This window comes from Macrobrachium nipponense, chromosome 30, assembly GCF_015104395.2.
Source record: "Macrobrachium nipponense isolate FS-2020 chromosome 30, ASM1510439v2, whole genome shotgun sequence".
NCBI lineage: Eukaryota > Metazoa > Arthropoda > Malacostraca > Decapoda > Palaemonidae > Macrobrachium > Macrobrachium nipponense.
Genome location: NC_087218.1, coordinates 18,513,928 through 18,540,066, shown reverse-complemented (window position 1 = coordinate 18,540,066; position 26,139 = coordinate 18,513,928). Strand labels below are relative to the sequence as shown.

At 36.8% G+C, this 26,139-nt stretch overlaps 2 protein-coding genes across 2 annotated transcripts in view; one reads left to right on the top strand and one right to left on the bottom strand.

Moving 5' to 3' along the window:
• The window catches only part of LOC135202351 (uncharacterized), a 224,275-nt gene extending 203,702 nt beyond the window's left edge, over positions 1-20,573 (bottom strand). The window contains exon 1 of the mRNA XM_064231715.1: positions 20,312-20,573. The gene's annotated coding sequence lies outside the window, so the exon portion shown is untranslated. The remainder of the gene's footprint in view (positions 1-20,311) is intronic.
• Positions 20,574-20,866: 293 nt separating this feature from the next.
• The window catches only part of LOC135202346 (DNA excision repair protein ERCC-6-like), a 397,074-nt gene continuing 391,801 nt past the window's right edge, over positions 20,867-26,139 (top strand). The window contains exons 1-2 of the mRNA XM_064231709.1: positions 20,867-20,899; positions 25,423-25,501. The gene's annotated coding sequence lies outside the window, so the exon portion shown is untranslated. The remainder of the gene's footprint in view (positions 20,900-25,422; positions 25,502-26,139) is intronic.

The window sequence follows — 26,139 nt, the reverse complement described above, 5'->3', positions numbered from 1 at the left end:
CACTATCAATTGTTAGGAGAGGGTGGAAACAAGAAAGGAGAAAGAATACGAACAGAGGTACAGTAAAAGGAATGAAAGGGGTTGCAGCGAGGGGCCGAAGGGACGTTGCAAAGAACCTTAAGTAGTGTTCACGGCACTAACCCCTACGGGACCGAGTCTTGAACAAAACGTATTATTTAATGTTTAATATCTTCACCATTCCTGTCTTCTTTTTAGACTCTACCGACTAGTGTTTTATCTGATAAATTTGCTGCAACTAGGATACATATCACAGTTGTTCCCTGCTTTCAACTTTTCTAAGGCTTTAGCATAATGTGACGGTAACAATAACGATAAAAAAATGAATTTTTCAATATTATTAAGGAATGTGCATGGCAATAAAGCTATCAATACACACACACACACACACACACACACAGAGTTGGCTTCGATACCCTTGTACAGTAAGTTCCAGAAGTGAAGCGACAAATCTCAGAATTGATCGTACTTCTATAGAAACTCATGGGGTTGCCAGTTATGTTAGTATATTTTATTCCAATTATTGTCATCCTATTTATCTGATAATACGTATCAGTGATTAACTGAATAAGCGCACAAAGTATTTCCCCAGTGAATGATCATTGTTAGTTCAGTAATTGTTTATTAATAAAAAAAAAAAAAGAATTTCCCCAAAGAAACATCCGCGGCTTCCAAAGTGTGATATGAAGTGTTCACCATAGAGTGGCAGCAGGAACCGTGTGCATAAGCATTGGCCTAATATTTGTAAATTAACTTTCTACTTTTATAGCGTTATATCGAAAGTTATTATGATTTCTTTTGATAAAGCCACAGAGAAGTTTAGCATCTGATTAAATGAAATATAATTAAGACAAGTTGGTGTAAAAAAAAAGAAAAAAAAAAAAAACGAAATCCAAGTTATGTGCGCGTTTAGCGTTGGTTACATGGTTAGGCATATTTCAAGAATCAAGGAAATATATTTTCCAGCTTGTTAGTTAATAATTTCATGGAATATCTCGATTGTGCAAATTTTTGCATGCGGAATTGCGTTCAGGGTCGCACCAGACAAGTATTTCGTAGGTTTCCACCTTTTTTTTTTCTTTCTTTCTTTCAGTGCATAAGTGAGACTATTCTTGTCCATACGATCCGGAGTGTGAATATGCTTGGCGAGTATTATTTTAATTCGAGTATTCCCTGTTATGCTCTCTCTCTCTCTCTCAGGACGTTTTTATCTATCAGGAATAACCACAGGTCTGTTTAAGAATCGAGCACTAGGCCTATTGGTCATGCTCTGGGTGCTTCTATATATATATATATATATATATATATATATATATATATATATATATATATATATATATATATATATATATATATATCCCCAAAAACTTATAAATTTCTGTTATGCAATGATACTTGACTGGATCGAACTGATTGCTGGTTGTCAGTGGTGATATGAATTTGGGTGATATCACTCCCTTATGATACGCCCACTTACGCAAATTCAGTCTTAAATTTCACGGTTGGGATATGACTCGAAGATTTGAAGTAATAGGTTGAAGTGAAAAAGGTGGAGTTAGTATTGTGGGTAGAGGTAAAGGTAGAGGGGGGGAGGGGTGGTTGGGGTCTGTCGTCTCACTACTTAACCAGATGGTGATTTTACGGGTGTTCTGGTTGTTTGCGACCGACTTTCTTATTTTTTATATAGCGAGTCTGTTTCCAGGTGCAAGGATAGGTCCTGGTGTCGGTCCTGAAAGTTCTATCTTTGCCTAAATAACAGACAGTGGCCCTGCATTGTAAGCCTTGCAATGCCCGGAACTAGGCCTAGTCACCTGAAGGTAGCAACAGAGGTTAGAGCCTTTCTCGAAGATGGTGTTTTATGGTCGGTCCTAGAAGCTAGAGTCAGAACTACCAACCACCCCCAACTTCTCCATTGAATCTAGGTGCATTCATGGTTGATTATGTTTAATGTCGCGGAGATTTTCCCTTCACATTCTATTGATACTTGTATGGTTTTATGCATCTTCGCTAAAATAATTGATAATTCACAATAATATTAAATATTTGTTTCCACATTGCTCGAAATATACATTGGTAATGTTGGTAATCCTGTGTTGAACGAAAATTTCAAATTGTTTCGTTTCTATAGTTTGAAGTAATTGCTATACTTTAAAATAATTACTATTACCTTAATTTTTTCTTATGATTGTTATAAATATCATAGATTTGATATTTGTGCATCATATGTTAGCTTTATTTTGCTTGATAGAGCTTTCACTGTAGAAAAAATATATATTTTTCAGCTACGAGTTGTAGTTGCCAGTTAGTGAATTTCGAACGAAATTCTCTGAAATTTGTCGCTTCAGTTTTGGAACTTACTGTACATGATTTCTAAAAGGGTTGAGATAGCATGTTTGATCATTAATGCTTAAAATTGCCTAGAAAGAGAGAGAGAGAGAGAGAGAGAGAGAGAGAGAGAGAGAGAGAGAGAGAGAGAGAGAGAGAGAGAAACAAGACTCTACTAAGACTACAATATTGACGACGAGTCGTCTCCTGCAGAATCGTGCATTTGCTAAGAATAGACTGATTAGTCTGTCGGAGCCATAGGATGCCATACAAAGGGATGTCAGAGATCCTACATACTCATTGTTATCAAGTTTCCTTCGAAGCGAGTCATACATTCGCTGTCAACATCGCCTCATTAATAATATTATACCTCGCTGCTTCTATTCGTCTGCTCCAACGGATCTGATCCCTTCGCGAGTCAATTTAAGCTAACGAAAAATAAACCGACGAAAAGGAATCAAAACAGGAATCTTTTTGGCAAAGAATCTGGAAAGCGTTATGGAATAGGCAAAAATATAGGATTTAGGCCAAAAGCCAAGCACTGGGACCTATGAGGTCATTCAGCGCTGAAATGCAAGTTGATAGTAAGAAGATTTGAAAGGTGTAACAGGAGGAAAACCGCGCAGTCGCGCTATGAATCTGTTGTTAGGAGAGGGTGGAAAGTAAGATGAAATAGAATATGAACGTAGGCACAGTTAAAGGAATGAAAGTGGTTATAACCAGGAGCAGAAGGAAAACTGTAAAGACCCTTAAGTAATGCCTACAGTGAAGAGCACTAACGGCACTACCCCTCTTACAGACCTTACATCTTGTTTGGGTTGCCCCAGGTCCCTCAGTGTGAGGCACCTCTAATGTCTACCAGAGAGTTGCTAGTGCATCTTCCGGTATATTTTGCATCTTCCAATCTTGGATGGTCTGGGATGCATTTTAGATATTAGTCGAGCTTATTCTTAAACACATCTACGCTCATTCCTGATATATTCCTCAGATGAGCTGGCAACGCATTGAATAGACGCTGCATTGTCGATGCTGGTGCGTAGTGGACTAATGTCCTGTGCACTTTCCTTATTTTTCCTGTTATAGTTCTCGGCACTATTAATCTACCTCTGCTATATCAATTAATCGGTCATTTTTATCACAACATTACATGAATTTTGTTGTGTATTTTTCTTTGCATGTCTGTTCTATTCTTTTTAGTCGATAAAAGAAGAAAAACGGTTGATGTTGCATTTTAGGACAATATCTGGAAATCATTGTCCACCTTTTCAAAGTTAATTACGTAGAGCATTCTAACTTTTACTAATAAAAGCCTGCATAATCACGAAGCTGTACTTTACAGATACACGTAATTATTCAATTTCTCCACAATGATGTACTCTGAATTTTTAAAAATTAATGTTAGAACATTTTCTTATTTACAAATATATACTTGTGTATATCATGGTAATACGCACAGCCCTTATTCAAAGAAATAGCTAAAAATTAAATGGCTCTATCTCTAATTCCACAACAATGATTCAGTGTGATTTAGTCACATTAATAACCAAGATTTGCTTCTCTCTCAAAAAAAATGAAATAAAAAAAAAAAAAAACGGTAAAATACATTGGCTTGAAATTCATTACGCGCGTATAGCTCCATTCTACTCAAAGTAATACTCACCCAATATATCAGTGATTAAATAAAGCTATATCTTGCGAACCTGCCTGAATCTCTCGGCTGTGACCACAGAGCGAGGTTGCCCTGAATAAATATACCTGACGGGGATTAATAAGACATTAGCTGTGTTTACCTAGCATGTAATTGAGCAAAGGCCTTAATTACATTTCCATTTGATACCCATCTCTTCGTTAACCCATTTAACTCGCCAGTTCTCGTCATTAGGCGCCTGTTTTTAATGGCTTCTTGTAATGGATGATCTCATTCGCTACGGCCAGAGGAGGATACTTTTGTTGTTGTTGGAAGTATTGTTCTACGTAACGGAAGAGAAGTGAAGGACAGAAGGCTGCATTTTATTGCTTTTAGAAGAATGTTCGCTTATTATTATTATAAATAATAATAAATAATAATAATAATAATAATAATGAATAAATAACTAATAATAATAGATAACCCCTTTACTACAGTCTGAGGAGGATAGTGTTGGAAGTATGGCATTACTTAACCAATGGGAAACGAAGGCTTCCTTTTCTAAGAGTGTTTGCTTGTTATAATAATAATAATAATAATAATAATAACAATAATAATAACAAAGGGATAAAGCTACCAGATGGGAATAGCATAATACACGTAGATGAGACGAGGAAAAACTATCTGGGAATGATAGGAGAGGCTATAAAACAACCAAGAGATGAAGGACACGATCAGTAAAGAATATATGCTGCCGGAAACAACATGCTGAAAGCCTTAAACACACGGGCAGCACCAGTAACCAGATACAGCGTAGGAGCAGTGGAGTGGACAAAGGCTGAATTCCACAGCAGAAAACTAGGAAACACATGACAATACACAAAGCACTATGCCCAAGAGCAAAATCAAGCAGACTATACATACCACTGGAGCCTGTGCAAGAAACACCAGCTAGCTTACAATGATAAGTGGTTACGAACACCAACCTGAGGTAGTGATAGAAAACGATCAGGCAATGATCCCCTGGTACTATGGTATCAGAACAGATCTGGTGATACATGCCAATAGACTAGACGTGACGTTGATTGGCAAAATCAGGAAGAAAGTATCACTCATTGTTGTCGCATGGGACACCAGAGTAGAGGAGAAGGAAAGAGAAAAACTTGATGAGCATCAAGACCTAAAAATAGAAAGAAGGATATGGGATATTCCAGTGGAAATTGTACTCATAATCACAGGAACACTAGGGGCGATCCCAAGATCCCTGAAAAGGAACCTGGAAAAACTAGATGCTGAAGTAGCTCCAGGACGCATGCTGAAGAGTGTTCTACTAGAAACAGCGTACATAGTGGTTCTACTAGAAACAGCGCACATAGTGAGAAAAGTGATGGACTCTTAGGGAGGCAGGGTGCAACCCGGAACCCCACACTTTAAAAACCACCCAGTCGAATAGGATGACCGAGATAGAAAAAAAAAAATAAATAATAAAAACAAACTCATTTGCTACAGTTGGATATAGAGCGTCACGTCACCAATGACAAACGAAGGGTTTCTTTTACTATAGTAGATTCACATCAACCGTGAATTTGATGTCTAGGGCCCGTCCCTTACGACGCTCCTGATTGGTTGTTAATAAGCCAATCACGGGGCTGGAAACCCTCAGTCTCTCTCGAGAGTCCACATAGGCAGGATGTATGTTCCACGTCTCTGAGGGATACGTCTTTCAAAAGTATCCCTCATGAGAGGTGGAACATACGTCCTTCTTATGTGAACTCTCTCTTGAGAGACTGAGAGTTTCCAGCCCTGTGATTGGCTTATCAACAGCCAATCAGGAGCGCCGTAAGGGACGGGCCTAGACATCAAATGCACGGTTGATGTGAATCTACTATGCATAAGAATGCTTGCTTGCAGAAGTAACATTAACAATAATTATAATAATACAATACGAATAATAATAATAATAAATTTAAAACACAAAGGGCAGAGAACTTCTTTTGCTAGCTTTCAAAAGAATGTTTGCTAATAATAATAATAATAATAATAATAATAATAATAAAAGCAAACATATCTCATTTGCTACAGCCAGAAGAGGACCGTATAGCAAATATGGTATTACATAACCAATGAGAAAATATGTACAAAGGGCTTCTTTTCATAGCTTTCATATGAACGTTTGCTTGTAATAAGAGTAAAAATAATAATGATAATAAAGATATCTCATTTACTACAGCCAGAAGAAGATCGTGTTGGAAATAAGGTACTACACAGCCAATTAGAAAAGATGGATAGAGGGTTTCCTATGCAGTAGTAGTAGTAGTAGTCGTAATAATAATAATAATAATAATAATAATAATAATAATAATAATAATAATAATAGTGTTGAAAATATGGTATCACGTAAGGGAAGAGAAGTGAAGGACAGAAGGCTGCTTTTTATAGCTTTCAGAAGAATGTTCGCTTATAATAATAATAATAATAATAATAAAATAATAATAATAATAATAATAATAATAATAATAGTCTGGAATAGAAAATGCGCCTTAGTCAACATACAAAAAGACAAAGTAACGAGAACTGAAGGGATAAAGCTACCAGATGGGAGCACATCAAACACATAGATGAGACAGGATACAAATACCTGGAAATAATGGAAGGAGGGGATATAAACACCAAGAGATGAATTGGACACGATCAGGAAAGAATATATGCAGAGACTCAAGGCGATACTCAAGTCAAAACTCAACGCCAGAAATATGATAAAACCCATAAACACATGGGCAGTGCCAGTAATCAGATACAGCGCAGGAATAGTGGAATGGACGAAGGCAGAACTCCGCAGCATAGATCAGAAAACCAGGAAACATATGACAATACACAAAGCACTACACCCAAGAGCAAATACGGACAGACTATACATAACACGAAAGGAAGGAGGGAGAGGACTACTAAGTATAGAGGACTGCGTCACATCGAAAACAGCACTGGGGGCAATATCTGAAAACCAGTGAAGACGAGTGGCTAAAGAGTGCATGGGAAGAATTGGACTAATAAAAGTAGACGAAGACCCAGAAATATACAGAGACAGGAGAATGACAGACAGAACAAAGGACTGACACAACAACCAATGCACGGACAATACATGAGACAGACTAAAGAACTAGCCAGCGATGACACATGGCAATGGCTACAGAGAGGAGAGCTAAAGAAGGAAACTGAAGGAATGATAACAGCGGCACAAGATCAGGCTCTAAGAACCAGATATGTTCAAAGAACGATAGACGGAAATAACATCTCTCCCATATGTAGGAAGTGCAATACGAAAAATGAAACCATAAACCAAATAGCAAGCGAATGTCCGGCACTTGCACAGAACCAGTACAAAAAGAGGCATGATTCAGTGGCAAAAGCCCTCCACTGGAGCCTGTGCAAGAAACATCAGCTACCTTGCAGTAATAAGTGGTACGAGCACCAACCAAAGGGAGTGATAGAAAACGATCAGGCAAAGATCCTCTGGATAGGGCGATACGTGCAAATAGACCAGACGTGACGTTGATTTCCAAAGTCAAGAAGAAAGTATCACTCATTGATGTCGCAATACCATGGGACACCAGAGTTGAAGAGAAAGAGAGGGGAAAAAATGGATAAGTGTCAAGATCTGAAAATTGAAATAAGAAGGATATGGGATATGCCAGTGGAAATCGTACCCATAATCATAGGAGCACTAGGCACGATCCAAAGATCCCTGAAAAGGAATCTAGAAAACTAGACGCTGAAGTAGCTCCAGGACTCATGCAGAAGAGTGTGATCCTTGAAACGGCGCACATAGTAAGAAAAGTGATGGACTCCTAAGGAGGCAGGATGCAACCCGGAACCCCACACTACAAATACCACCACCCAGTCGAATTTGAAGACTGTGATAGAGCAAAAAAATGCATAAGAATGCTTGCTTGCAGAAGTAACATTAACAATAATTATAATAAGTACAATACGAATAATATAATAATAAACACAAAGGGCAGAGAACTTCTTTTGCTAGCTTTCAAAAGAATGTTTGCTAATAATAATAATAATAATAATAATAATACTGAAAGCAAAGATATCTCATTTGCTACAGCCAGAAGAGGACCGTATAGCAAATATGGTATTACATAACCAATGAGAAAATATGTACAAAGGGCTTCTTTTCATAGCTTTCATATGAACGTTTGCTTGTAATAAGAGTAAAAATAATAATGATAATAAAGATATCTCATTTACTACAGCCAGAAGAGGATCGTGTTGGAAATAAGGTACTACACAGCCAATTAGAAAGATGGATAGAGGGTTTCCCTATGCAGTAGTAGAGTAGTAGTCGTAATAAATAATATAATAATAATAATAATAATAATAATAATAGTGTTGAAAATATGGTATCACGTAAGGGAAGAGAAGTGAAGGACAGAAGGCTGCTTTTTATAGCTTTCAGAAGAATGTTCGCTTATAATAATAATAATAATAATAATAATAATAATAATAATAATAATAATAATAATAATAATAATAATAATAATAATAATGTCTGGAATAGAAAAATGCGCCTTAGTCAACATACAAAAAGACAAAGTAACGAGAACTGAAGGGATAAAGCTACCAGATGGGAGCAACATCAAACACATAGATGAGACAGGAATACAAATACCTGGAAATAATGGAAGGAGGGGATATAAAACACCAAGAGATGAAGGACACGATCAGGAAAGAATATATGCAGAGACTCAAGGCGATACTCAAGTCAAAACTCAACGCCGGAAATATGATAAAAGCCATAAACACATGGGCAGTGCCAGTAATCAGATACAGCGCAGGAATAGTGGAATGGACGAAGGCAGAACTCCGCAGCATAGATCAGAAAACCAGGAAACATATGACAATACACAAAGTACTACACCCAAGAGCAAATACGGACAGACTATACATAACACGAAAGGAAGGAGGGAGAGGACTACTAAGTATAGAGGACTGCGTCAACATCGAAAACAGAGCACTGGGGCAATATCTGAAAAACCAGTGAAGATGAGTGGCTCAAGAGTGCATGGGAAGAAGGACTAATAAAAGTAGACGAAGACCCAGAAATATACAGAGACAGGAGAAAGACAGACAGAAACAAAGGACCTGGCACAACAAACCAATGCACGGACAATACATGAGACAGACTAAAGAACTAGCCAGCGATGACACATGGCAATGGCTACAGAGAGGAGAGCTAAAGAAGGAACTGAAGGAATGATAACACGCGGCACAAGATCAGGCTCTAAGAACCAGATATGTTCAAAGAACGATAGACGGAAATAACATCTCTCCATATGTAGGAAGTGCAATACGAAAAATGAAACCATAAACCACATAGCAAGCGAATGTCAGGCACTTGCACAGAACCAGTACAAAAAGAGGCATGATTCAGTGGCAAAAGCCCTCCACTGGAGCCTGTGCAAGAAACATCAGCTACCTTGCAGTAATAAGTGGTACGAGCACCAACCAAAGGGAGTGATAGAAAACGATCAGGCAAAGATCCTCTGGATAGGGCGATACGTGCAAATAGACCAGACGTGACGTTGATTTCCAAAGTCAAGAAGAAAGTATCACTCATTGATGTCGCAATACCATGGGACACCAGAGTTTGAAGAGAAAGAGAGGGGAAAAAATGGATAAGTGTCAAGATCTGAAAATTGAAATAAGAAGGATATGGGATATGCCAGTGGAAATCGTACCCATAATCATAGGAGCACTAGGCACGATCCAAGATCCCTGAAAAGGAATCTAGAAAAACTAGACGCTGAAGTAGCTCCAGGACTCATGCAGAAGAGTGATCCTTGAAACGGCGCACATAGTAAGGAAAAGTGATGGACTCCTAAGGAGGCAGATGCAACCCGGAACCCCACACTACAAATACCACCCAGTCGAATTTGAAGACTGTGATAGAGCAAAAAAAAAAAAAAAAAAATAATAATAATAATAATATAAAACAGACATCTTAGCTTCTTGGTTTCCTCACGCTTCTCTAGCATGCGAAAATAGACACAATCGAGAGGTCTTTATGGCTCCATAATGATAATGATTATTATAGATTTTTGTCTGGATACGCCTTTGTCTTGTAAGAATATGACTCCTTTGTACCACATGAACGATTTGCATCTACGCATGTTATTAACAACGATTAGTTGCATTATATTGTAAGGTAAATATATGAACTATATACAGAGAGAGAGAGAGAGAGAGAGAGTACGCTGACTGGAGATGGAATGTGAGAAATATGAAGTATTTGTAAGAGGAAAAGTTGAATGTTAGCATGAAGAAGTTCCTGGGGTTACATGTCAGGTGTAGAAAGGAGTTCAATGCCTTTGTAATATTCGACATTTGTTCTCTATAAAAGCAAGTAAAAAATGCACGGAAGTTTCTTCGGCGCAATTGAGTTTTCTGTACTTAGTATAATGCTGTATGAAATTCTCAGCCACGGCCCATGAAACTTTCAGCCACTGCCTGGTGGTGGTCTGTGTTGTTGGCCCCAATAGTGGTGCCAGACTCACGGTCAAGGCTAATATTAACCTTAAATACGATAAAAATGACTGAGGCCAGAGGGTTACAATTTCGTATGTTTGATGATTAAAGGGTGGATGATCATCATACGAATTTGCAGCCCTCTAGCCTCAGCTGTTTTTAAGCTCTGAGGGTGGATAGGAAAAGTGCGGTCCAGCAGACAAATATCCATCTCAATAGTTTTCTGTTACAAAAACAAAAAACACCGTAAAATCTTATGTACATTACTTATGTTACGAAAGACCACTCAAACGATTCGCAATTATGACATCAACGCAAGAAGTTTGTTTTGCGATATCAATCTTAAGAGTAGTGAATAACTGCCGAAAATATTACAAGGAAAAAAAAACAACCTTTCATTAGTCTTTTTAACCTTCCCGCTATCGCCATAGACGCGTCCTGAAGTAAATCGGAGCCACTCAACCACACCGTCCCTCAACATTCTAAAATTTCGACGAAGTTCGCCGGATAGAAAAAAAAGAAGCCAAGTCATTTAATCTTCATAAATCTCGTCGTAACTTAACAATTGCCACGATACAAAAGTCAGGTGAGGCAAAGCTATGATGTACTGCAGGGAGAGAATGCATCAATATCCTGTGATTAAACTTCAAGGAGTTCCGAGAGAGAGAGAGAGAGAGAGAGAGAGAGAGAGAGAGAGAGAGAGAGAGAGAGAATCTCCATAAAAAACAGAGGATGATAAACATGCGCACACAGAATTCACATAAGGTCCAGCTCTGAGAGAGAGAGAGAGAGAGAGAGAGAGAGAGAGAGAGAGAGAGAGACACCCACACAAAACCGAGGATGAATAACACTCGCACATGGAATTCACATCCGGGCCAGCTCTGAACTTACCCGAGAGAGAGAGAGAGAGAGAGAGAGAGAGAGAGAGAGAGGAGAATAAACTAACGCACATAGAATTCACATAAGGTCCAGCACTGAGCTTACCTGTTTCACACACATACAGAGAGAGAGAGAGAGAGAGAGAGAGAGAGAGAGAGAGAGAGAGACGAGGCAAAGGCATAATTCGAAGTAGCGCGTGGGCGTTAACGAAGAGAGATACGGGGAAAATCAATCAGACAGTGACCGGGTGATGTTAGTCATTTGTCCTGGAAGAGGGTCATCACAGCGACCCCCGACTGCGAGGGAGATGAAGACGTCACGTCGTGCCATTCTTATCCTCAGGTCCGAGTGAGGCTCAATTTGTCATTCGCTCTAAACTTCTGGGAGCGAGCCATTCTTGCGGTGCTAATACCAAGGTCTATACGTAGGTTCCTGGGGTGTGGTTAGGGAACCTTGCCTGCTATACGCTACTGGCGGGCTCCCTTTGAAGAAAATGTATGCAAGCCTCTTGCGTAAGAATGGTTCGTCGTCGCTGTTGACTGGATCCGCTGTGGCAATGCTGCCACTAGCTAATGAATTGTTTGTACTTCAAAGGTTTTAACACTTAGCTCTTGAAGACGATGTGTCTGCGTTCTGATCTTCCAAGACAATATGCACTCCGTAAAGCTGGATATCAGTTCATTCTAGGAGCAGTTTATTTTTCTTTTTGTACACTGTACTAAATAGTTTTCAAGCAGATTTGTTTCTGTTGTAACTTAATTATAGAATGGTCTCCCAGGTAATGCATTTAAATCGTCGTAAACAATTATATGCAAGCTAGGTACAAATCGATTTCTATTGAGCAGGGTCGCCTGAGACGCGTCTTCCTTTTTCTTCTCATATTTTTTTATAATATATTAAATTCTTCACTTCTCTTAGATGAGGATCACGGGGGTTGCATTTTGGATAATACTGAATCACCGGAGCTCTTAATAAGTGAATCCCAATGCACATCTTCGTCAAGAATATGTTATCTTCAGCGAGTAAATTTCCTGCGTCAATACGAATTTTGACAAGGAACACTTGGCCATTAACGACTGAATCAGCTAGACCCATCTTGTGTGGCGTTCCACAGTTTAATGATAAGGAATTTTTTTTGTTCTTGCAGTTTATAAATGATATGATCGTTGTATGGAAAATAAGATAGAACAATGTGCATCAGATAATGCTGAAAATGAGATAGTACAATGTGCAGATGAAGCTATTCTCGTCGATATTATATGGTATTGCTGCTTACCTTAACAGTTAATGGAGTAGTCTGTTGAGCATGAAGCTGAACTCTAGCGAAATTACCTCTTCATTGACTGGCAGATCCCGCACTTTCCTGTAGCGCCCTGGTTCGCACTTGGATTCAAAACTTCCTTATTCACAGCATTTCATAACTATATCATCTAATGCCAGCCAGAAATTGATTGCTGTTCGTTAAGCTCCTTATCTGCACAAAGACGATGGAGGAAGTGTGGCGTGTTACAGATCCTCAGTTTTAGCATTTTTGGAATACAGGTTTTCTGTTAGAAACCTCCCAGCTGTTGGTTTACTTAGCAAGGTTGTTCAAAGCTCGTGGTGTCTTTTCTATGCACTGGTAATCAATATTGAGAGCATCACTGGAGGGAATCCCGTCTAACCATCTCTCAAAAGTTCTGTTTTATCTACAACCCAGGAACAAGTACGTGCTACTCGCCTGACAAAGAATCAGCATTCACTTCCTGCCTGAGGGTCACTTTGTTAACAGTACTATATGACAAAAATGGGATGGAATATATAAATCTAACACCTTTCTACTACTAAATCGTCTCTTGCTCGAACAATATCGTAGGGCAATCCCCTCTTCATGAACGTAAATACGCTAATATTGCAATATTTACACCTTTTCCAGTTTGGAAGATGAATTTACCTGCTATTTGCTAAACTAGCGTAAATTTACCCAAGTCATGACTTGGTAAATTAGTTCTAACCAACACGAACACAGTGTAATAAAAAAAAAACGAAAATACATGCTATGTTTTTTAGAAAAAAAGGTGTGATATCAAAACGATGAATGAAATGAGAAACCTAAAAATTAAACAAGTGATATTAATAATATCAAATTTAGTAAAATATAAATCTGTACCATCGAAGAACATACCATTGGAAGACTGACAACAAGCCTATCTTGTGTCCATGTTATTTCTAATATTTTGATCATGGAATAATGGTACTGATTGCGTTGAAACGTAAGATGAACCAAGATTTCACTTGGGGAAGTTTGTGTTTGTACGAGAAATAGCAACGCTGTATACCTTATGTTCACCAAACATCGATTCATTTTGTCTGAATTGTTGTCCGTACAATGTAGTTTGTGTTCTGGCTTCAAATGGTGTTTTGTATGCAAAGGCCATACCATACAATGCAAGCTTTTAATTACGAAGTTGGGTGCTGGTCTGTTATTTGTACACAACCTCTGGATACTACAGCATTTATTGTTTATAGGAGAAAACCACAACACCCTGTATCCCAACTATATTTATTTAGATAATTTGATGATACTTGTGCGTCGTCTGTCTTTCGAAGGATTTCCAGTCATGGGAAGCTTTTCGCGAGTTCTTCGCGACCTCATTTGCATTCTTAGTCTGGTCATTACCTAGGAACCGAGATTTTTTATTTTTTTATTTTTACATGGGTTCCTGTTTCTCAGGAGTATATGATGAAGTTTGGTGTCTTTCCTTAAACACACGCACATATGTATGTATTATAAATATATGAACATTTATATGTTTGTATATATATATAGTATGTGTGTTTGTGAACCATCTCATGTTACACATAAAATTCAAGTCGCCCACATCAGGCCCCTACGACGAACAGGGAAGACTTAACATTCTAGAGCGAAATTATTAAAAAATTAACATTATCAACCTCTTTTATAATTATGATGATCCCATCATCATTATCATTATCATGACAAGAAAAGGGAAGCAATTCCGTTAGTCCTTTTCTAGCCCAGACCTGAGTGAAAAGAGAAAAAAGACAACTGGAAAAAAACTCAGGATTTGACCCAGAAAAGAAGATGCAGAGAGAGTGAGGTATCTGATAATTACGGAGGCAATTAATGGCTGTTATGTGTTATTTGTTATGCTTTGTGGTTATCCATTTTCATTGACGCTTTCGTTTTGGTAATTCTTTTTACTTTTTCATTTATAGGCATCCTGCCCCGGTCGAAGCCTTTTGGGTATGTTCATGGCAGCTTGGGTCTGATCCATAACAATCAATACTTATCAAGAATAATAATAATAAAAATAATATAATAATAATAATAATAATAATAATAATAATAATAATAATAATAATCTGCTTGGTAGAATTCTGGTGGTTCGTTATGATCCATAAAAATCTCTGCTTATCACGAATAAGAAGAATAATAACTAATATATGATAATATTAACAATAATAATAATAAATACTAATAATAATAATAATAATAAAAGACATTACAGTACATAGGGGATAAAGCGGAGTTTAGTCGCGATAACTAAAACCCAGCAGACATCAGCGGTCGACCACCAAAGGTATGGGATAAACTCCTATAAAAAAAATAACTTTGAAAAAATATGGTGGTCACATAATCAGCCATACAGAAAGAGACCAAGAACTTACGTAAAGATTAGAGATAGTTTATTTTTGGAAATAAACTAAACTTTTTTTTTTCTTGCTATATCTGATGAAAAAGCCCATATTGTGTTGGTGGGGAGGGGGTGGGGCGGGGGGAGGGGACGGGGTTGAGAGGGGGGGGGGGGGGAACGCTACCTGAGACTGGAAAATAAAATATAGATACCGGTGAGTGGAGGAGGAAAAGTTGAGGAATCTGAACCTCTTCCACAGTAAGTAAATCATGTTCCAGAATTAAACATTTTACTTTTCTTTCGTGCTTCTTTTTTGTTTTTATTTCTTTTGGAGTCGTTTACATTCTTGATCAATGGTTTGTTTATTTGTTTTGTAGAAGTTTTGTGAGATATGTACAGTTTTGCTAGCAAACCACCACACACACACACACCCATATGTACACACACACACACACACACATATATATATATATATATATATATATATATATATATATATATATATATATATCTTACACACACACAAACACATACACACACATATATATATATTTATAAGCGAATACCACGGGAAAATGATAGTCAGAAATCCAAGCGCTTTCGTCTTTATTCAGACGATGTCTGAATAAAGACGAAAGCCCTTGGATTTCTGACTATCATTTTCCCGTGTATTCGCTTATTTATGAAGTCAAGTGCATCTACTGTGATTTTTAAGCATATATACATATATATATATATATATATATATATATAATATATATATATATATATAGCTGAGTCATTTCTTGCTCCGTACCAGGCTGAATCACGGGTCTTCATTGGAATCTATTGACACTCAGATTAGACCTAGCCAAGCTACTCCGTCTTCTTCTTCTTTTCGGTATTAATCGATACGCAGTGAATGGTTTCACTATACACACACACACATTTATATATATATTATATATATATCTATATATATATATATATATATATATATATATATAAATATATATATATATATATGTGTGTGTGTGTGTGTATAGTGAAACCATTCACTGCGTATCGATTAATACCGAAAAGAAGAAGAAGAAGACGGAGTAGCTTGGCTAGGTCTAATCTGAGTGTCAATAGATTCCAATGAAGACACGTGATTCAGCCTGGTACGGAGCAAGAAATGACTCAGCTATCCTTAATATTAAGTAAATGGAGTTCTCTTGTAAAGCTTTCGACCAATCATCATTAGCTGCCCTGACCTACCACACTTCAGAAAATGATGTGAAAATCTGAGTTTCCATTTAGTGGGAACCATATTACTTACGGCGAGCTGGGCAAGTCAAATGAGAGTCTATTGTGCTTTTAGGTATTTAATGTTGCGGAGCACTTACTGCCTGTTCAACGATGGCTCTCGGTGTATTGGACATAATTTCCACCTATTCGAAAATAATAAAATGGTACATTGCGACTACTCCATAACTCATGTATTCTGATATTAACGCGTTGATATTCTGTACACGTTACGTTATGAAGTGAAAAACTTCCTTTACAGAGGTATGATGTACACTGCAATAAATTGAAGTAACAGTTTCTTCAAAACCAGTCAGTTATCAATTTCAAGAGTATAATGATACTTTCACTAATATGAAAACCAACACTTTCCCCTTCTACATTAATTGTAAATCATTCGCAGTTAAGCAATTATCTTTATTTCAGACTATATTTATAAGGATTGCTGATCATGATGGTGATGAGAACGGAGAATGGACATGAAGAATAATGCAACTGGTGTATTTTATGGTAAAAAGATACTACTTTCTGAAGGAAATAATTTAATCTTAAAGTTTACGCTTGACAGAGGAAAATAAAAGAAAAATAAATCATATAAGTAACCATGAGCCATAGATCAAACCTTACAAAGGTAAAACAAAAAATACCCTAAAAAGTTTCACTGTATTTTCCAGAAATCATACTATTCCTTTCCCTATCGGAAGCAACACGATTTGAGTGTTAGCAGCTTACCACAAGCCTACATTAAACTTATTCAAATTAACCTTTCCCGCATGCGGAATAAATTCCAGTAAGGATGAAATAAAAACAATATAGCCGGAGTGAGACGCAGAAAACTATTACCATTTCGGGCTGACGGTGACGAAGCCCACAGTAAATTCATTTCACAAAGAGAGTCTTGACGAATACGGTCAGTAATTGTTACTTTGTGGTCGTGTCAGCATGCCTTTGCGGACTTACAAGCAATAACGCGAGACAGACTGAAAAGTTATTTGACTACATAATGATTTTAATTGATATGAGTGTGTTATATGGCGGTAATAAAGAAGTTATGTACGAAAATGTGCCGCCAGGGTAGGAATATTTCACACTACTATTGGCCTACGAGGACAGTTTCTGTTGGTCCGCCTTGGTTTAGTTAAGTTTATTGCTTACGTGGGTGCAGATATATAGATATAGCGTGAGGAAGGACGCAAAAATGTTGTTAGTGGAGATCAAAGGAACGATCCTGATTATTTCCTTATAATTCACAATGAACACTAACTCGAGAAAGAAAGGTAAGAAAAAAATATAAAACACAGGTAAAGATAACTAATACTTCTTATAGACTTTCAAATCAATTCATTCATTCATTAACTGTGTTTAAAAATGTAGAAAAAGGAGAGCAGTAATCGAAGGAGATACGTAAGCATATATTGTTAACAGAATTACTACGTATAATCCCGGCTGAAGACTTAATGCATCAGCAATGAATGACAAACTAAAAATAGACGGCGTTACAAGGATGTTGTTACAAACACACCTCGGTTATAATATGATCATTTTTCAGTGCTGCAAACGCTATAACTTTTTTAGGAGGATTGTTTATTAAATAATACAAACATGAGTGTTTATTTGCAAAGTAAGATTCGTTGCTGGCTGAAATATCTTTTACGTTTTATGATGAGGCATGTTATAATTACGACCTGATTCAGAAAACAAAAGAATGACATCATTTTATTGATATAAAAATTGAAACTGATCACTTCAGTAATTTCTTGAAATTCTGTATTACACGTTAATTGAAATGTGAACACCTTTATCATGTGAGCAACAATATAAGGGTACGTATCCTAGTTAAGTGATGCATACCATGTAATGTTTTTTTTCTTTGTTTTCACAATGTACCGTTAGATTAGTGTTTACCAGCGTGAGTGTATCAGAGAGAGAGAGAGAGAGAGAGAGAGAGAGAGAGAGAGAGAGAGAGAGAGAGAGAGAGCTGTCTAGATTCGACCGTCCCTCCTAGGCTATTTATCGGTGTGCATCAATTTTTGTCTCTTGGTAGAGATAATGGAAACATGCGACATGCGTACGAACTGAGATCCGTTGACTTTGAATAAATTGCATGAATGATTGTATTATGAAACTGAAGGCTATAAAGCCAAGCACTGTGGCACTTTCAGGCTTTCGGCCATTCAGCGCTTGAGACAGCGAAAATGGGGAGTTGGAACGGTCAATATCCAAATATTGGGACGAATTGAGACGAAGTATAAGGATCTAAAGATAAAATGAAAATCATTTCCCCACAGTTGCACTGAGTTATATAGTCTGGACGGCAGGACCGAAGAAAGGAGACGAGAATGGATGTAAATTAATATAGTAATGGCCAATATGGGTGCAGCCATAACTTGAGAACGTTGCTAGCAGCGCCCAGCCCATTGCACTGACTGATGGTATGACTCCCCTACGGAGCTTAGATTGTTATTGTCTTGCGATTACCCCAACCATTATTACTAAAACTAGTTTTCTCTCCACACACACATATAATATATATATATATATATATATATATATATATATATATATATACTAGTATATATATGTATATATATATATATATATATATATATATATATATATATATATATATATATATAATGATATTCACCCGGTAAATACACAAAATACGGATATAAAGGACAAACCGGCAAAAGTTTGGGTGACACGTTAAAAACTCATCTCACACACTTCTAACCATTACCAGTCAAGTTTCATGTACTACCCTGTGTTTACTGACATACTTTATAGGCCATGAAAGTCAGGCTTCGGTATTTGAATATCAGTTCCATCCTACTTCTTGTGTACCAGTTAACTATTACCAAGATATTTATCCATTATAAAAGGCTATAAGCATTCGAACCTTGTCTCAACATGAGACTGCTTTGGCGTGAGTCGTCACTTAGTGGTTGAGTTAACTGTCCATATTTTTGTTATTCGAAGGTTTTCTGCAACCTTTAGTTAGATGATCTTCACTGGATATGATTAACATTATTATAAACGACGAACCTCGTTTAATCATGGAGTTTGTGCGATTTAACTTCACGGCATAGGCCTAATTCCTTGATTTTTAGGTTTCTTTTGCAGCTGATGAACGTCCTTATATATGTATACACATTTGTATGTATGTGCATATATATATATATATATATATATATATATATATATATATATGTATATATATATATATATATATATATATATATTATATGTATGTATATATATATCTATATATATATATATATATATATATATATATATATATATATATATATATATATATATATATATATATATATATATATATATATATATATATATATATATATATATGTGTGTGTGTGTGTGTGTGTGTGTGTGTGTGTGTATAAACACTACGAGTTTCACTAAACGTACGCAGTCTAAGCCTGTCCTAGCCACGGGATGAACAAAAACTACATTTCTTTTACAATAATTAACGTTGAAAAACCAGTTTTAGCACACGGTTTTCCTATTCCTGTCATTAATTCAGTTGGCCTTATGCCATCACAGAAATTTATTTCGGTGTCAATAGCCTAAAAGTTGTGACGCGTTTTAATAGACACAATCAATCAATCAATGCCAGCACAGATTCTTGCTCCTGGGGCAGTCCGTAGTCAATTTCGTGCAAGCCAGTTGTTATATTCAACCTTATACCCACGAGTCTCGTCTGATCATATTATTTACACTATACTGACGGTTAAAAACTAGAAGGCCTACTTACTTTAAGATGAGTAATGTTCGGTTCACAGGCGGCGTTAACTGAGGCTACTTTTATACCGAAACTCCCAAAATCTCAACAACAGCGTTTGCTCTCCACATTGTAGCCTACTTTTCTCACATTTACCTAGACCTAAGTACACTTCCGTCGATAAGGAACATTTATATATTAGACTATGATACCGTTAAATCAATGTTCAGTCCAAATGAAAACTGCAAAAACTGGATTAAGCAAAAGATTTGTACTTACAGCAACGGTACTTTGAAGTTCTGGGAAGATTTGGTAACTTCCAAGTAAGCCTGGTATTGTTTACGAAAACGGTGTCCGCCGGTCAGTCGTGGTTTCAAAAGCGCAGGATATACCAAGGTTCTTCGTGCCAGTTCAACTTTCGTGTGTCATTCCGTTTCACTACAAGACTGCTGAACTTCAATCTCAGTTGGACTTTGTTCGAACAGCACTTCAATTATGTGTGTCGTACGCAAAATCCATTGACTATTTCTGAAGGTGGTTCCTTCTGTGACCAAGTGACGTCATCACAGTTAATCAAATCAGCTCTTAATTCCAGTTTAATCTCACTTTAATTTTTTTATATTTTATAATGGGTTACAATTTTCATTAAAAAGAATAATAACAAAAATGCATGGCATTTTGGAAAAATGTACTGATGCTTTATTAAGAATGATAGACGCAAACAAAACTGCGGACACGTAATACACGTATTTGATCGTTACTCAGTCTCAGTCACCAACAGTTCCCGGCGGATGTGTGATTAATGTGATCGTGTTCGTCTCGATGTTCCATATAGTCACTACAGAACGTCTTCACGTAAATTCCACGGTGAGTCATTTGTCTCTCTCTCTCTCTCTCTCTCTTTTGCGTTTGAGAAGTAAGACGGAAGTCCAAAATGTGGCTAAGTAACGTTACAATAGCTTTGATCATGCGAGAATACGTAGTTTGGCATCTTTGAACATTTTGCCGCCATACTTGTTCCTAGTGGCCTTTATATTTTTCTATGCTGTTGATGGAAATGAAATACTCATCTCGGGTAAAGCGTTTTTACAATGACAAAAACAAATATGTTAATCAATTTGAACGTTATATTCACATATCACCTTAGCAAAGACACGATGGCCTATAACAATGGCCTTAGGCCTAGCCTACGTCTGAAACAAGACGACGACCACAAGTAGATTTAGCCAACCTTATACTGACAAGAAATTGTGAAAGGAAACTTTTGTTCTCATATAACGTACTATACTATTATGTGCTCGTCGTTGACTTGTAAAACCTGTTGGTTGCCGGATTGACGTCTTTATATATATAAAACTGAGGAAAATTTGTTAAAATGAGTTAGTTATGCTAGGCCTAATAATGTATAAACCAACGGAAGATGGAGGACTGATGGAAGTTAATGGAAAGGTTTGAATTATGAAAACTTAATAATACACTCGCTTAAAAAATTTAATAATACATCGCCTAAAATGTCATTTACAAATGAATAAAATTACCTCGTGATCACGTAAAAGGTTGGTTTTGACTATAATATTCATGTTCAACTTGCCTACAACTTCAATCAGAGGGAATTCGATCGTGATAGTTGGATATAGCAAGGCACACTACACTGGGTGGTGTCACCTGTTGGGTTTTGGGTTCTCGTGCTCGATCGTATACATGCTCAAGCACGCTTTCCATTGCTTTGTTTGGTTGCTTATTATCTATTAGACATATTATGTTTTATTGTTTATTGCACACAATTTATATATACGAGTATATATATATATATATATATATATATATATATATATATATATATATATATTATACATACACACACACACACACACACACACACACACACACACACATATATATATATATATATATATATATATATATATATATATATATTTATATATATATATGTGTGTGTGTGTGTGTGTGTGTGTGTGTGCGCGCGCTATGGAAATCCTCACCGCTTGACCGATCTTGACAAAATTTGGCACATGGCCATCATTTGAACTAACATAGATTATAATAACGTAGGTTTCAAACCCGCACCGCCGCCCCCTTCCCCTTCCCTTTGTAGTATCTTACATGGTCAATAAATTCAACGAGTTTATCATACGTCATTTTCGTGTTCTAGAGAACATAGAAATACATTAAGGAAAATACATTTCTTCCCTGTGATTATTAATGCTGTATCAAGATTTATGTTAACGTTTAATGGAGGTGTGTTTAGGTTTAGTGGGGATCAGTGGCGGCTCGTCAGTAGGCACTGTGCAACTGCAGTATTCCTTATAGATTTCATAGATATGCACAAAATTATAAATATATGCATGAATATGAGAAATTAAGCATAGATTAACAATAATCATGAAAACAATTATTACCATTCTCTTGTCTTTGTAAAAAAAAAAAAAAAAAAAAAAAAAAAAAAAACAAAAAAAAAAAAAATGAATTGAAAGAATGTGTGGAACTACCGGTGCTCAGCAGTTCTACTTTTGCTAGCAGGGTGATAATGTGGTAGCTAGCCCGCTCATAAAATTGACAGGAGCACTGCGGCTCTCCAGCAGTGTTCGTCTAACTATTGGAGGAGGAAGGAGTGTTTTGAAATTCGTCAAAGCTTAATCAGTATGTAATATTAGTGATAGTGATAAAAGTAGTGACGATACTGATGATATGTAATGCAGAATAATCAACTCGGCGGTGAGTTGCATTAAATGGGATAAAATGATAACCGCATTAAATTCAATGAATAAAATTCAAAACAATAGCTTTCGATAGCGGTTCTGCTGCCTTCCCTCAGTGTGCGTGTGAGAGAGTGTGTGTGAGTGTTTAGGTGTGTTGGCGGTGTGTGTTTACGTTTAATAGGGGTGTATTTAGGTTTGGTGGGAGGGGTGTTTGATTCAGTGTTGTGGTTTAGTGGAGGGTGTTAGGTTGGTGTGTTTGAGCTATTTCTGGGGGCGTATCAGTAAGGTGGGGTGTGAATAAGTTTAGTGGGGGTGTGCTTAGATTTAAGTGGAGATGTGTTTAGATTTGGTGGGGTGTGTGTTTAGCTTTAGTAGGGTGCATTTAGGTTTAGTTAGGGGTGTGTTTAGGTTTAGTCAGTTGAGGTTGGGTATAGTGTTGCTGTGTTTAAATATAGCAAGAGGTGTGTAGTTTTTGTGGGTGGTGTGTGTTTAGGTTAAGTTGGGGCGTGCTTAGGTTTAGTAGAGAATGCATTTAGGTTTAGTGGGATGGGTGTTTAGATTTAGCCGTGTGTTTTGGTTCGGTGGTGGTGCGTTTAGGTTTAGTTGGGATGTGCATTGGTATTTTGATTTTGAGAGTGCTTAGGTTTAGTTGGGGGTGTGTTTAGGTTTAGTGGATGGTATGTATTACATTTAGTGGGGTTGTTGTTTTGGTTCGGTGGTAAGGATATTTAGGTTTAGTGGAGGGATGTGTTTAGGTTTAGTTTGGGGTGCTTCGGTTTAGCGGTTGGTCAGTTATAGTAGATTCACATCGACTGTGCATTTGACGTCTAGGCCAGTCCCTTACGACGCTCCTGATTGGCTGTTGACAAAACAATCACAGGGCAGGAAACTCTCAGTCTCTCTCGAGAGTTCACATAGGCAGGATGCATGTTCCACCTCTCCTGAAAGACGTATCCCTCATGAGAGGTGGAACATACATCCTACGCATGTGAACTCTCGAGAGAGACTGAGATTTTCCAGCCCTGTGATTGGCATTTCAACAGCCAATCAGGAGCGTCGTAAGGGTCTGGCCTAGACATCGGATGCACGGTTGATGTGAATCTACTATAGTAATATGTATATTTGCATGTTTGTTTGCGTTTGCAAGTCTTTTGGGATCAGATTGCAAACACACGCACTTCTTCACCCTGGCTACCATTCACCAAATTCTTCTAATTATCCCGCACACAACTCATTGGTAAGATGAACCACGAAACTCGATACTCGCTGGTGAGACTAGGTTGGTATATACTTGTACTCGTTACCTTTTTTTTTTTTTTTTTTTTTTTTTTTTTTTTTTTTTTTTTTTTTTTTTTTTTCCATATTTTCGGGGCAATTTATTTTGTGATAACTTGCTATGCAAATTCATTGTGTTTTAGCTTGTGTTGAATTGTAAGCACATAAAAATATTGTTATTAAACAATAATTCCTTATGGAGGGAACGGAGAATTATATTCCCACGTAATTCATCCGTGGCCGTCTATTTTGAAGACCATTAGCTGCGGTGTAAGTTAAAAGCGACAATGTCATTTTCGCCCAGTTACCGTGAAATAAGCTTCTTTGGCAAAGGAGAGAAGCTGCTCTTATTTACTTTTCCTCTCAAGATATCCTTTCAAGCGTGATAAGCCTTGAATGCCTTCGACATAATTGACTTTTCGATGACGACGGTGTCACTGTTTTGCTCGTACTACTATTAGTACTATTAATCATTCATTGTGATTGCATGAAAATCATTGTTATCACAGTAATAACTATAGTAATTTCAGTGAAGGAAATATGATTTATTTCCCTTTCAACTCACAGACTTGGACATGATTACAGTGCAACAAAAATATAAACCATTATCATCTTCCTTCTTACAAGATTAACGCTTGTTCGATAGGCTCGAATTTCCGCCAACTGGCCAGATTACCTACCCTCCACCCTCGAAGTCCGTTAAGACAACTCTTTCAAAGAGTAATTTTGGTAAATGCTGAATTGATTATTATAAAAAAAATTATTCTTTCGTGTCCGTTTCGTTTTACGCTGAAAATTTTCGCCATAATGAGCATTGCTCATGCATGTGCGCACGCACGCTTGATTTTTAAAAATTTTTAATATTTTTTATTTATTTATTTATTTATTTTTGGTCTTCTACTAAATCACGAAGTATGTAAATTTGTAATTAGGCATCATGAACATTTGTAATCACGTGAAACAGAGAGATATACATTTAGTTTTAGGATATGATTATGTATGTTTAAGAACTCTGTCTATTACGAGGTACTGAATTAGATCTTTTTAAAAGCCTCGTCCTTCATGCAGTGGCCATTTTGCGTCCCCAGATCGTGAACTGTATTTGTTTGCATTATAATCTTTTGAAATGACGTATTTAGAATATTTGCAACTTAGTCTGTCGTCGAATTAATTTTGTCTTTTGTAAATATATTTGTTCAGTACTTGATAGTATATGAAATAACAAATTGATTTAAGTCTCAATTAATTACTGAATTTAGCATTTCAAGGCAGTACTTAAAAAATTGCCAATTTTATAGATTTGGTTGTAAGTCAAGGGTGAACTACATTTATTTAAGATTTAGTGTTTAATGAAACAAGGAAATATCTACATACAGTATATATTTGTTCTTCTAGGTGGACTGTAGTCTGTCTGGGAAAAGACACCTTGGATGTGAGATGGCATAATGGAAATTCAGGAGCATGAGGACAATTCGTGAGTTATCCTACGGAAGATTTTTTTATTTATAGAATTGTTTTCCTGCTTGCAAAATATGACGTAGGCTGTAATGGAATATTCAGGTATTCTAAGGTTACGTTACACATTTTTTTCGGTAAGTTTATTGACTTTGGTACAAGCCAAAAGTATGTTTTTATTCAATACTAAAATCGATGTACATTCGAGCAGTGACTGCCGATATCGATTTTTCGACATTTGTAATTTTTTATAAATCGGAATAGGTGGTGAGAAGTAGATTTATATATATATATATATATATATATATATATATATATATATATATATATATATGAAAACGCGAAAATATAGAAAGTAAGTACTATATTTCAGAGTCTGGTGTCTCTCTCTTCAGGTATATAAGTGATGAATAACAGTCACAGAAAAGGCGGTATTTATACCAAGAGATCCATCCATAGGTAGCAACGTTTTTCTAAGTCACCCCTTCTGATAATTCTTCTTTAATCTTCTTAAACGTTGGTTGAAGGAAGGTTTTATCAATGATATCTGGAATCCAGGCGCCATTTGAGATATTAATTACCCGTCTTTGTTTGATTAAGCTGCCTCTATAATTTGACTTTTGTACCGACATCTGCTGCAATAAATTATACGTGACA